Genomic DNA, 14,543 nt, shown 5'->3' with positions numbered 1-14,543 from the left:
TTTAGGAACACATAACATATACAACATGTAGAGTAACCCATCTTGGAGATGGTAGTCAATGGTTCTATCGCCATTGTGCACATGACTTTGACTCTACAACTACTGATAAACCTCCTTAAATTCCTCATTCTATGAATATGCCTCTCTATATGCATCATGGGTGAATGGATCCATGTGCATATGAGTCCCCAAAGTTGTGATTTGTTATGAAACCAGCTCACAAAAAGATAGAAAATATAGATGAACACCTTAGAAATAAGCCTCTTCGAGGGGGAAACCTCCTTTACATTACACAAATGAACAATTCTTAGATGATACAAATGACAAGACCTCCTTTCTATATACAGGAGTCTAAGGGGTCATAATATAATCAAAGCTGACATAAAAATAATAATGAAAGGGCATAATAATAATAATAATAATAATAGTGGGCTTCTATGGGGCACAATAATAACAATATGGGGACTACATGGGCACAACAATATAATAAGGGGTTGTAGTAATAACAATAAGGGGTTACACTAGTAGTATAGGTACCTAACATGCCCCTCTCCTTCAAAAGGTGTTGTCCTCAACGCTTGAGTATTTCTTGATGCTTATGTATAAATTCTTGTCCTCCCATGTGGAATCTTTAGCGGGTAAGTTCTTCCACTTGATGAGATATTCTGAAATTGATCTATTTTGTAGTTGTTGATTTCTCGATTCTGTGACTGCTTCAGTTTCCAATATGATTTTTCATTCCTTGTCAATTTCTTGCAATATTGTTTGAACTAGGATATTTTGCAACTTTTGAATGAGTTCCCACTCCTTTGGGCATATGGATATCTGTAAGGCCTGATGTTTGGAGGAATACTTCCTGGAATCAAATGAATAGCATGATCATGATCATGAATAGGTGGGAGGCCTTTGGGATTCTCAAATACCTTGCAATGATTGTCCAAAATGTTTTGGAGATCTGGAGAAATACATGATTTCGATGTGGGGTCCTCTAGTGAACATAATTGTGAAATCACGCCCCGTTGTTCTTTATTTAGAAGCTTTGTCATGCTATTAGAGTTTATTATCTTTCTTGGTTTCCCTTCGATACCCCTTAATTCAACTTCCTTTCCTTCCCAAAAAATTTCAAGAAAAGTTCTTGAAAATTAAAAGTTATTGTACCCAACAATTGTAGCCATTGAACTCCTAGTAAAACTTCAGCACCACACTTTTGAATGGAAATCATTGGGCTATTCAATACATATTCTCCCATGGATAGCTTGATATTATGGCACTTTCCAAAGCAATTTATGGTTCCTCCACTTGCAACCATCACTTGACACTCTGGTGTTGGATATAGGAAGCAATTCAATTCCTTGGTTATCCTACAATGAATAAAATTATGGGTACTGCCTGAATCAATCAACACTATTACCTTTTTCTTCTTGATATGTCCTTCTATCTTGATAGTTTGAGGAGTCGTAATTTCTTCCAATGCATTACAAGATATGGTCAGATTCATTTCTTGATGTTTGATGTGATCTTTCGCTTCTTGAACATTTTTCTTCTTGATATGTCCTTCTATGTTGATAGTTTGAGGAGTGGTAATTCTAGCCAATGCATTACAAGATATGGTCGGATTCATTTCTTCTTTCTCGATGTGATCTTTCACTTCTTGAACCTTTTTCCTCTTGATATATCCTTCTATCTTGAGAGTTTGAGGAGTGATAATTCTTTCCAATGCTTTACAAGATATGGTCAGAGTCATTTCTTCTCTCTCTGGGGTGGGTTCCTAGTGTATATCCTCTTCTTTTGATGTTTCTTGATCCTTTTCTTCCTCTTCTTCATAATCTATGTAAAATAATTTCTTCTCAGCACACTTATGACCTTTAGTGTATTTTCCATCACAATTGTAGCAAAGTCCTTTTTCTCTTTTTTCTTCCAATTGTTGTGGTGTAAACCTTGTAGGTTTTGGAAGGCTAAGAGAAAAAACACTTCCATAATTATAGCTGTGAGTGGTGGGATTCCTTGTTTCCATAATTTCACTTTCAATTTTTCTTGCCAACCTGAATGCCTTCTTTAATGAATCAGGTTCCCAAAGACGAACCTCATGTTGAATGTTATCCTTTAAAGTTCCTAAGAAGACATCCACCATTTTCTTCTCTGGAATATAATTTACCCTTATATTCAATTTTTGGAAGTCCTCAATGTGCTCTACCATTAAACCCTTTTGTCTGAGATTTATCAATTGCCTAAAGATGTCGTTTCTCTTTGTATCCTCATAATGTGCTATCATTTCCTCCATGAAAATTGACCACGTGACAAGTGGTTTATGAGAACAAAGCTCTTTATATCATAAAAATTGATTTGGTTCTAAATAATTAGATGCAATATGTACCTTTTGTAATAGTGGTACACCATGTAGATCAAAATATTTCTCCATATGTAGTATCCAATTTACCAGATCCTTGTCATCAAACTTCTTCATCTCAGTTTTTCTTGATTTTAGGAGATCGATATTGAAACGACTGTAACTCTATAATTTCAAATCTTCCAATTCTGAAATCATGATCTATAGTAGCCCTCTGCATCCTCCTTCCAATGCCACTAGTCTTATTGAAATAGGATTCTCCAAGAACGAGTTATGCACAATCTCCCAAGATGAGTTGATTATATACCTTTTAAGAAGAGCGAACTTGTATGAAGTACCACGTCTCACTGTTTTGACCTTTGGATCTAAAAACTATATACCACAAATAAAAATCCTTCCTCTTTCCATAACTTCTTACGTAATTTCAATATGATGCTCAGAGAGATAGTTATGACGATTTTCCCCAGGTCACCTATTCAAGATTCAATTTGGGAATTTTCCAAAGCCCTAATTTCCACAGATCGTATATCTGTAAATATAGAGAGACAAGATCTGAAATTTGGACCCGAGGTTTAGATTACTTTCTTCTCAAATGGGTTTTCATTTTAGCTTTTGAGACTTCATATGAAAAAATTTATATCGAAAATTACACGATGACTTGTTTTAGATGAAATTTTGGAGCTTGCAAAAACCCTAACTTCCTCAGATCATATCTCTGAAAATATAGCGAGACAATATCTGAAATTTAGACCCGTAGTTCTGCGAGATTTCACCTCAAATGGGTTTTTGTTTTAGCTTTTGAAACGTCACAGAAAAATAGTGATAGCTAAAATTCCACGATGACCTGTTTGGAGCAGCGAAACCCTAGAATCCAAAACTTTGATACCAAATGTTATGAAACCAGCTCACAAAAAGATAGAAAAGATAGATGAACACCTTAGAAATAAGCCTCTTCGAGGGGGCAACCTCCTTTACATTACACAAATGAACAATTCTTAGATGATACAAATGACAAGACCTCGTTTCTATATATAGGAGTCTAAGGGGTCATAATGTAATCAGAGCCGACATAACAATAATAATGTAAGGGCATAATAATAACAATAGTGGGCTTCTATGGGGCACAATAATAACAAGATGGGGACTACATGGGCACAACAATATAATAAGGGGGTTGTACTAATAACAATAAGGGGTTACACTAGTAGTATAGGGACCTAACATGATCTTTGATGCGGGTGGCCTTGATAGCATGAGTTGTTTGTGATGTCCTCCTTATACTTTATCACTAAATGAAACAATTGTAAAACCCCCATCCACTTTTAATGGCTTGTTGTAGCTTACTCTAGGCTTTCTAGTGTTGTAATGTCTAGTGATTTGTGTGGATTGTTTTTTCATTTCCCATAAGATAGTGCTTCCACTTCTTCACAACTTGAATCATGGTATATAGCTCCTTGTCATAGGTAGGGTAGTTAAAAACTACCCAATGAAATACTTCAAAATGGTAGCAAACAGGCCTTCCTCCCTACATCAAGACAACTTCGATAACATACCCACTTTCATCTGTCTCCACTTCAAAGGGTCACTACAGGTTTGTTAATGCCAGAATTGGTGCTTGAATGATCTTCTTCTTTAGCTCCTCAAAATCCTTTTTTTGACCTTTCCCCCACTGGAAACTCTTTCCACTTGTTGTTATGGCATGGATCGGTGTTGCCACTGCTAGAAATGAGGCTATGAATTTTCTTAGGTATGTGTTTCCCCAATGAAACTCTTGACCAAAAAAACATTAGTAGGCATCGAAAATTTCATAATGGCCTCCATCTTAGGAGGATTTATCTTTAGTTCTCCTCCATGAATCACATACCCCAAATACACCAAGGATTGTTGCACAAACTTGCACTTCTAGAGATTTGTTAGCACCTAGTGCTTCTTCAATGTTTCCAACACTTGTGTCAAATGTGAAATATGCTCTTCCCAAGTAGAACTATATACCAGTATACTGTCCAAATAGACAATAAGAAATGAATTTATAAAAGGGTGCATTACATCATTCATTAATCTCATAAATGTTATTAATCTCATAAATGTAGCCAGTGCAGTACATAGGCCAAATGGTATAACTAACCACTCATAAAAAATTTGCCTAGTTTTGATGGTAATCTTCCATGTATCTTCTTCTTCGACTCGAACTTGGTGATATCCAAACCTCAATTCCAGCATGGTGAAGTACTTTGCTTGCCACAACTAATCTAGCTTGCCGCAACTAATCTAGCAGACCATCTATCCTAGGCAAGGGGTATTTGTTCTTAAGTGTGATTTTATTCAATGCCTTGTAGTCTATACACCTATATCAAGTCCCATCCTTATTTGGCTCAATGATGATGGGTGATGCACATTCTAATGTACTCGGTCGAATGAAACCCTATTCCAGCGATTGATGCAACTGTTTCTTCACCTCACTTGCTTCTATAACAGACTACCTGTACAACCAAATATTTGGCAATGGGGAGTCTAGTCATAGTTGGATCTCATGTTCCACTTCCCTCTTAGGTGGTAACCCTTTAGGCTCTCGGAACACATCCTTGTATGCCTGTAACAACTCCTCCAATTGTTGTTTCTATTTATTAGTATACCCCTCCAGGGATGCCTTGCCTCTTATTAACTCCTCTTTATACTGACTTTCTCTTAAAAAAAATAAAACATACTTCTTGTTGGAATTGATCAATTTCTTGCTTGGTTGGCACTTAACAGTCAAAATTTTGACTTGCTTTTGTGCGTGTTGATGATGAAAAATTTTCCATCCTTGACGAGTCGGTACTTATTGGCTATCCTCATTAATATTTCATCTCACATGTATGTGTATGGAATCTCAAACACGACCCCACATACATCAAGGGGAACAACATCTAGATATTCTTCATCAATAAAATCAGAACTAATAGAAAATCTAATTTGACATTGTTTTGTTACCTTCAACTCTACATCCTTATTTACCCATCCCAGTGGATATGGGTTTGGATTATCATGAACTTCCAACCCGAACTTATTGATCAACTCTACTGCAATGAGATTCACCTGCGATCTTGAGTTAAACAGAGCATCAATTTTTGTCTTCTTGACATGCATCTTTATATGGAAGGGTTTTGTCATTTCTTTCTCTTCCTGTTGTTGAAGGCTACTTAGATTCACCTCCTTCTACACTAACATATAGACAATCTTCTCATCCACGTCTGAGCTTCTTTCAACTTGGTTGCTCGAATATGCGGCTATGAGATTCTTCTTCTTGTTCTTCGTTTTTAGCTCTGGATGCAACTTCCAACACTTATCCTCTATATGGTCATCAATGTTGCAGTGGTTGTAGTGGTTTTTAGGATCATTGCACTAGTGTATTATGGTTGTCATATTTTTATATCTTCCCCATTTTTTCTTCTTCTTCCCCTCCTTAGAAGCTTCTTGTTTCTTCTTCTGCTTCAATCCACTTGATTGCGCTCTTTTTATGCCTATGTTCTCAGGTGTTGTGCCTGTGCACAAGCCTCATCCACCGATTTGGGCTTGAACAACATCACTTTCTCACATAGATGGTGATTCAGAGCCCCCAAATACTTGAGGAGTACATCTGGGTTCTTTGGAGAGATACCCAACATTATAGCCATCTTCATGAATTCTGTGGTCTACTCTTGCATGCTTTGGCTAGACTTTTGTTTGAAGTAATGCCATGGATCCATTAGTCCTTCAGGTACCCAATGGGATAAAACTATGACTTAATGAGGGTTTTGAAATATTTTCACTTAGTCACTGGAGGTTCTCCTTCCAACCTTAGGGTTTATGTGTGGCTCTCCCACCAAGTCAGTGCACGACCCTCCAATTTTAGCCGTGCAAATGAGATTTTATGTCCTTCCCCAATCTGATGGATGCTGAAATAAACTTCAAGTTGCTGCAACCAATGGTTGAGCTTCAGAGCATTCATATCACCATGGTATGGCTTGATATCAAATTTTTCTTCCAGTTTAAACAAGGACTGATTCACGACACTCGAACCGATTTGGTCTTTTCCTAGTTCTTTCTTTGACTAGTTCTCTGTTTCTCCATGATCTTTTAATCCTTGTTTAGATTTGTCCTCTGAATTTGAACCCCATCTTCTCCAAATATCCAAAACTTGCTATTCAAGGCCACTATGAGGAGGCTTATATTGCATTTTATATCTACAACTTGTTGTTCCAGCCTCCTAAACCTCACCTCTATAGGATCATGAAGTTCGTTTATAGATTCGTCGACCATGATTAGGGTTTTACAATTTTTGGTCTCGCCGATCTAGATCCATGAAATCTCCATAAACTACCCAAAAAGACTTGCTCTAATACTGAATGCTCCATAAACTATAATGGATATTACACTGGACAGTTTGTCACAACAAATCTAATAATAATATATTAAAATTCTATATTTTTACACTATTATAGTTTTATTAAATTTCTAGATCTATAAATTTAACTATAATTAGTGCATGCAACTGAATGGAAATTATGCAGAAAAGTAGAGAGTGAAAAAATAAGCTCACACACACACACATAATACACAATATATGATTTAGGAAACCCTTTCGATAGAAGACCCATCTGGAAGGTGAGACCGTTTCGCTCTCTTTCTCTGTTTGGAAATATGGTTGTAGGTACAAAGAAGTAATGCTTGTGGCCCGTGGGTTGCTACAATGCACAAATAATCTCTGTGTTCTTTACCTCCTATCTCTCATGGCTATATTTTCTCAACTATGGAACAAAATGCTCTCGAAAGAATGGAATGCCTCTTCCTCCTAATGGCCTGGTTATAGCACAACTTGATAACCTACTAGTTGTAAAGTTTGATTACATAAACTCTTAACTAGAGTTACAATATAGACTCTTCTAGAGTAGTTTACATCAAAAACACATGGTTAGCCCATTTTTCCATGAATAATGGGGTTGACATGACATCCTCCTAAACTATAGGTGTGAAAACAAGAAGGTTAACTTTTGAGTGGCATAACTTTTGCATATGGACTCCGATTAACATGCTTCTTGTGTTGTTGGAAAGATATTTGTGTGTATAATATCATGGAAAAGTTCAATGCTATAGAGACAAAGTTTTACGCCCAAAAACATCTTTGGTGCCTCAAAATGCTCCTAGAAGATTTCAAACCCCGTTTTGCCAAAGTGGGTCCCACCTATAAAAACAGTCCCATGCACTGATTCCTCCACTTTTTCCACTTTAAGTGCACTAAGATGGATGAAAAACAATATAATGATCCAGTCTGGATTAGTTCTCAAAGATTAATTTTGGGAGGAGGAGATTTAATCTTCTTGATATTATCTTGGAAATTATTTTAAATGAGACACTACATAGAGATATTTGGAGAAAAATATGAAAGGACACTAGATTGACCTCTTTTGGAAAGAGTGCTAAAAAGGTAGTATTTATTCCTCCTCCAATGTTTTGTGCTTAGAGGCAATAAAATATCATATAGGCTAGGCTTAATTTTATGATAGGCCGACATAATTTGTAAAAGTGATTTGAGAAACCATCAAGGCCTAGATCTCTGTTGAAGTCCATTAAAGATAATATGTCACAAATTTCTTTGTTAGTGACTGCTCATGTTAGGGCATCATTTCCCTCCTACATGACTAGGTGAAGAATGTGCTCTAATATGCTTTCTTCTACATTTTTTCATAAGCCAAGGGATTCTCTATAGAGGTTAAAATAGTGAGTAAGATTTGCTTCTTTGATTTGGTTGTAGGAATCTAAAACTTTCCCGTTTGAAGTGGTAATCTTACTAACATTGTTCCTTAAAACTCTTTAGATTTTCCTTCTTGTGGAAGAATTATGTATTCCTATCTCTTACTTTCAACCATGTGCTTCTTGATTTAGGTCTCTTTGTCTCTTATACTTCCTTTTGTAGTTCCTGTTGCAACCTCTAGTAGATCCAATTTTCCTCTAAGAGGATATTGGTTGATGCTGGGAGGTGCTCTAATTGCTCTTGTGTTTCTTGCAACTATAGTTTGAGAAAATAAATAAATTCTTTAGATTTGATTTTCTTAGCATTTTCCCATGATTTAAGAGCCCGTTTGATCTCTTTTATTTTTTATTACCATTTGAAGGTTGGAGAGCCATCTAGCTATTGATTCTACACATTGAATATCATTCCTTAACAGTCAGGATCTTGGGACCATAAAAAGTAATATTTGGAAGGAATGGGGTCATAGTTCTTTGAATAAGAGAAGGAGAGGGCTATATGCTAATGATCATAGCTAGACCAAGGAAGGATTTGGGATAGGGGCATGATGTTTTCTTCAAGGATTGAGCTATGAATTAGGAATCTATCAAGCCTAGCCATTAGGTGTCTAAGTCAAAGTCGTTTATTCAGCCAAGTCAATTTTGCTTTGATATGTTTTAGATTTACCAAATCCGTGATGGAAGATTGGTCTTCCATTTTTTATCGAGCAGGGTCTTTGACTGGTGATCCCAATTTTTTTCTAATTGTGCATGGTGGCATTGAAGTCCCCCATCAGAATGTAGTTGGAGTTCCATTCAAATTCTTTTAATTCTAATAACGAGGACACACATATAGGTTTATTTGGGTAGGATTTAGGCATATAACCATTGATAAAATTAATTGTCTTACCTAAGGGGATATGAAGTAGACTAACTACTAGCCAATGAGCTAAAGGAAGGGCTTATATGAGTTGAACATGTGATGTGGACCAAATTTTGCATAAGCCTCCATATGCTCCTCTTGAGGTAATTTCTTTTACAATGTTGTTTTTTTAATTATCTGGCTTTTGTGGAGGGAAATTGATTCCTCTAAGTTAGTCTCTTGGAGCATACCAATTTGGGGTGTCTCTATTTTGATTAAGTTTTTGACTTAGTTCCATTTTCCTTCGCTTCATAAACCCTTATGGTCACAGGAGATGACTTTCATCATTTATTATATTTGGAGCTCTTTCCAAAGGAGGTACTAAACCACTTTCTTCTTTGGAGCTTTTGGTGTTTTGGTTAAAGAAACCTTCAATGGTGTGTTGAGTTCCCAATCCTTATCCCAATAAACTTGTTCCTCTCTTTGTCCTTGTTGAATTTCCTCCCATATTTCTTACTAGTCTTGCTAACTATTGATTCTTTAGTTGTTTCATTCTTTGATTGGTTTTCTAGTAGTTCTAATTCTAGGGGAAGGAGGTCTATGTCGAGTCTCAAGGTTCCTAAAATTTTAAAGATAGCGGGACTTTCCTCTTGGAAGGGGAAATAATGGTATGAATAGAGTGAAAAGGGGCATCTTCTAGGTTAGGCATATCTCCTAATTTCTTTTCTAGGTTTTCTTTAGGCTCAAGTTTCATTGGGGGATCCTCATGAGAGAACACTTCATCATAGTTCGTAGAAGGGGATGGAGGGGGATGGGGACTTGGGTGGCTGCTGGATGGAGGAAGAGGGGCTAAGGATTTAGGGAAGTGATTTACTAGGGGTTTGGGAGGGGGTTCTTATTTGGCTCTTCTTCTTGTTTTGGGTTGTTTCCACTTATCCCCTTTCTCATCTTGTTCTCTTTTAGAGGGGCCTTTTGGGAAATTTCTCACAAAATGGTCATATTCATGGAATGATTTGCATTTGAAGGGGATTTGACCTATTCTACTTCTTTTGGGTTGTTTCCACTTATCCCCTTGCTTAACTTGTTTCTCTCCTAGAGGGACCTTTGGATAATGTCTCGCAAAATGACTATATTCATGACATGATTTTCATTTGAAGGGATTTGGTTGTTGTCCATATCTTCTATAAATCTATGGTTGTTTAGGTTGAGTTGGATGGCTTCTAGAAGTCATTTTTCAAGGTCGAATTATACACATATTATGACATAGGAAAACATTATTTCTTTCGGTTCTTCCTTATCAATATATCTCCCCAAGCATTGCCAATATTTCTTAAGGTTTCTTTGTTTCAGAAATGAAGGGGGGGTGTGGAAGTTCGAACCATACAGGAACGATTGAGGGGATGTCGTTTCTAGGGTTAAAGTTCAAGATACATATGTTTACGTATGATTCTTGGACCCCCATAAAGTATGGGCCACTCGTGAAGATTAAATCTCTGTCAGCCTTCCCTTCAAAAAGGAATTCAAAAATTCCCTTATTGTAGAATGATAATGAGAGATTATCTTTTATCATGGGTGCCTAGTCCTTGTCCACCCAATTTCCCATCAATTAGAGAGAAGGCCATATTCCAATAAATTGGCCTATGAGGGTGCACTTAGAAATATGTAGAGCCATTAATTAGGATGGGGAAACATGCACAACAACTTTAGGAATTTCCTCAAAGAATTTTACAAATCTCAATTGAATAGCCTTGTTGATTTGGTTTGGGTATCAACAAGGGTAGTGAAGGAAACCATATTAGGAGGGGGTGGGGGTGGCAGCAGGGGCAAGGGAGGAGGATGAAAGCCTCCTCCTAGAGGTTGGGTCATCAATAAGAGCTGAGAGGACACTTATTAGATTTTAGGGGGTATACAAAAATAATTCTATGAGATATTTTCCCTCCATCTATTATTGTTGTTATATGTTTATTATGAATTTATTTTTATCTTTTTTTTCATAACAAATATAAATAAAAAGAAAGTTTCTATTTGGAAATGCACTAACACATTATTGATTGAGAAATTATGGAGATACAAACTATTCACTAAAGAAAAAATTAGTGCCTTGTTAGTGAGCTCTAAATGACTAAACCATAACATGCTATGGGAAATAAATATTGATAAGACAATGAAAAATCTATCATGGCTTTAAATTTTTATAACTATTCTTTCCTTCTCAAATAGGTAGTAAATCTTTGATTTTAATTATTTGGGGTCCATTTATGATTATCTTTCCCAAAAAATTAGAAAGAAATCTGAGATTCATTTGGAGAAGGGACTTCCTAAACCCCTACAAATCTTGATGGGTGGATTTATCAACAAGTATTGGACTATTGTGAGTAAATCCCATTTAAGTGCATGACATGTCATGCATAAGGGATATTTTTTTAAAAACTATCTAAAATTCAATAAAAGCACCTCATGAAGCTATCCAAAGCATCCCAAGTTCAAGAATGTTTTGAACAAAAGGAGTTCAAGATGCTTTCGAATATAAGAAGGAACTTGCAATGAAAAAGGTCATCCAATCAACAATCATCTCAAGTAAACCCAATCCCTTCAAGCATGAATAAATATGAGATTCTTGGCAATTTAGAGAACAAGGAAAATCTAAAAATCATGGAGAAGAAAATTGAAGAGAAACCAACAACATATCTTCATTCAAAACTTGATCAACCACCCATTGGGTGTGATCCATTCTTAGGGGCCAACACCCAATGTAGAAGATAAACCCCTTTAAACATGAATAAATATGAGATTCTTGGAAATTTAGAGAACCAGGAAAATCTGAAAATCATGGAGAAGAAAATTGAAGAGAACCAACAACATATCTTCATTCAAAACTTGATTCTTGGCAATTTAGAAAACAAGGGAAATTTAAAAATCTTAGACTAGAAAATTAAAGAGGAACCAACAACATATCTTCATTCAAAACTTAATCAACCACGGATTAAATCTGATCCATTCTTAAGAGGTCAACACCCAATGTGGAAGATAAAGAAGAGGTTGAAAAAGAAAAAAGAAAAAAATGATTCAAACAAATGAAAGGAGGAAAATGAAGAAGTAGAAGAATCATATATAAAAAGTTCAAGTCAAGAAAAAGTACATCTGTAAAAACAAATTATGAAAACTTCATCCAAGTCATCAAAATCCTATGCTAAAATTATGGAAATTGCTTCAAATGCCTCAATCTGATCCATTCTCAAGGGGCCAACACCCAATGTACGAGATAAAGAAGAGGTTGAAAAAGAAAAACAAAAAAATGATTCAAACAAATGAAAGGATGTAAATGAAAATGAACAAGTAGAAAAATCAAATATAAAAAGTTCAGATCAAGAAAAAATACAACTGTTAAAACAAATTGTGAAAACTTCATCCAAGTCACCAAAATCCCTATCCTAAAATTATGGAAAAATGCTTCAAACCCTTCAACCCACATTACGAAGAGTAGAATATCCAATAACAAATGAATTGCTTCAGGACAAGTCATCAAAATCCTGTGCTAAAATTATGGAAAATGCTTCAAACCTTTCACCCTCACCCTGCATTACCACCGATAGAAAATCCAATCGAAAATGAGTTGCTCTTGGGGCAAGTTTCAAACAACAATGAGGGAGTTACATTCTTGGTTTTTTAATGTTCTATTTATGTGTTATTCTTTAGTGAATTTGCGGAGATTAATTAATGTATTAAAAGATGTGGTAACTGAGTTTTAGAATTTTGGTGTTTAAGATTGATTTGCAATAATCTCATTAGTGTTCTCTATAGTTCCTTAACGGGAAGAAACCACCACTAAGAAAATTTGAATCCTGTTATAATCAGGATCACAACTCCTTTTGATGTAACCCCAGTCGACACCTTTTCTACAGTTTTTTAGTGACTTTTTAGTTGGCTGGTCAATATTGATTTCGCACAGCGCGTTATGGATCAGTTACTTAGAGCTCACCGACAGGCCACTAGTTCTTTCTTTATTGAAAAGTTGAAATCTCCATAATTGCTCCATCAATAAAGTTGAAAAGTTGAAATATCCATAATTGCTCTTTCTATTTTGTACCATTGAATCAACGATCTGATTTGGTGCTGCTTTTCTGTAACGTATGGATGGTTTTGTTCACACTACAAGCTTAGGCTCAACAAAACCAATTGATTTCCAACTATTTCAAGCGTAAAAAATGGTGGCTACTTTTGGTTTAAGTGTGGAAATTAAAAGAGTCGACGAAAGACACATTTAACATACAACGATTTGTGTTGTAGCCGATCCATTACCACTGTTCTACCGATTGTACCGCATAAGGTTGTCTTATGAAGCTGTATCTAAATTTTATATTACATATTTCGTATGTTTTGGTTAAAAAATCTGATGGTATCAAGAATTTTATAGTTGTTATTTAAGTTGGAATACAATTTCATTTCGAATTTGGTTAAGAAAAGTTTAGCTCTTTCTTATTTTCCGTGTTTTATTGAAAAAAATATGTTGTTGCAATATTGTTTTAAATGTATATGGTTGAAGTTTTTTTTGAAAATTATATTTATTTATCCTTTAAAATTAAAATTATATATATATATATATATATATATAGATAATAAAAAAATGTTATATATATGGGTAAAGTTGATTTTACATAGATATAATGAAATTTTATTAAGTTGATATATTAATAATTTCAGATGTTAAAATTAAAACCATAAAATTTAAGAGGAGCATCATGTATAACAAAGTGGCCACATAAAATAGAAAGTCATAGTGGTCTTCTTAGGGAAACTAGGTGGGATAGTTAAAAAGCCTTAAAAAAAGACATTTAGGCTAAACATAATAATAAAAGAATCTTCCATAGAGGAAACTAAGCATTTAAAATTTAAATACCAACATTCAGTGTAATAAAGACAACTATATAATTGAAATTTAATGAAAATAATGGTTAGGGAGTTAACTACTTAGGAGTGCAACAACCACATGAGAAGGAGTAGAGGACTTTCATGATGCCCTTGGAAGGCCCAAGAGCCTCAACTTGGATCACACCTCTGCTTTTATTTACCAACCATGAATAACCAGTAAAAATTATATATGTGTGTGCGTGTTAAATTAAAACTATAAGTAAAGTTTAAGAGAAGCATTCATGCATACCAAAGTGGCCACATAAAATAGAAGGTCATATAGGCCTTCCTAGGGAAACTAGGTGGGATAGTTAAAAAGCCTAAAAAAAAGGAATTTAGGCTTAACATAATAATAAAAGAATCTTCCATAGAGGAAACTAGGCATTTATTGACCAACACTCTCGGTAATAAAGACAATTATATAATTGAAACTTAATGAAAATAATGATTAGGGAGTTCAGGCTAGTTAGGAGTGCAACAACCACCATCTTCTAAGAAGGAGTAGAGGACTATCATGGTGTCCTTGGAGGGCCCAAGAGCCTTAACTTGGATCACACCTTTGTTTTTCTTTACCAACCATGAGGAAGAAGTAATTAAAAAACCATTTTGCTTTCCTGGCATCTCGAGTCGACTATAGATCTCATTCCAATTATTATCATGAGATAAAAAAGCATGGGTCAG

The sequence above is a fragment of the Pinus tabuliformis genome, chromosome 1_2 (genome assembly GCF_031772625.1).
Source record: "Pinus tabuliformis cultivar Carrire ecotype Pingquan chromosome 1_2, CPIR1, whole genome shotgun sequence".
In the NCBI taxonomy this organism is placed as follows: Eukaryota; Viridiplantae; Streptophyta; class Pinopsida; order Pinales; family Pinaceae; genus Pinus; species Pinus tabuliformis.
This window is presented reverse-complemented; position numbering follows the sequence as displayed.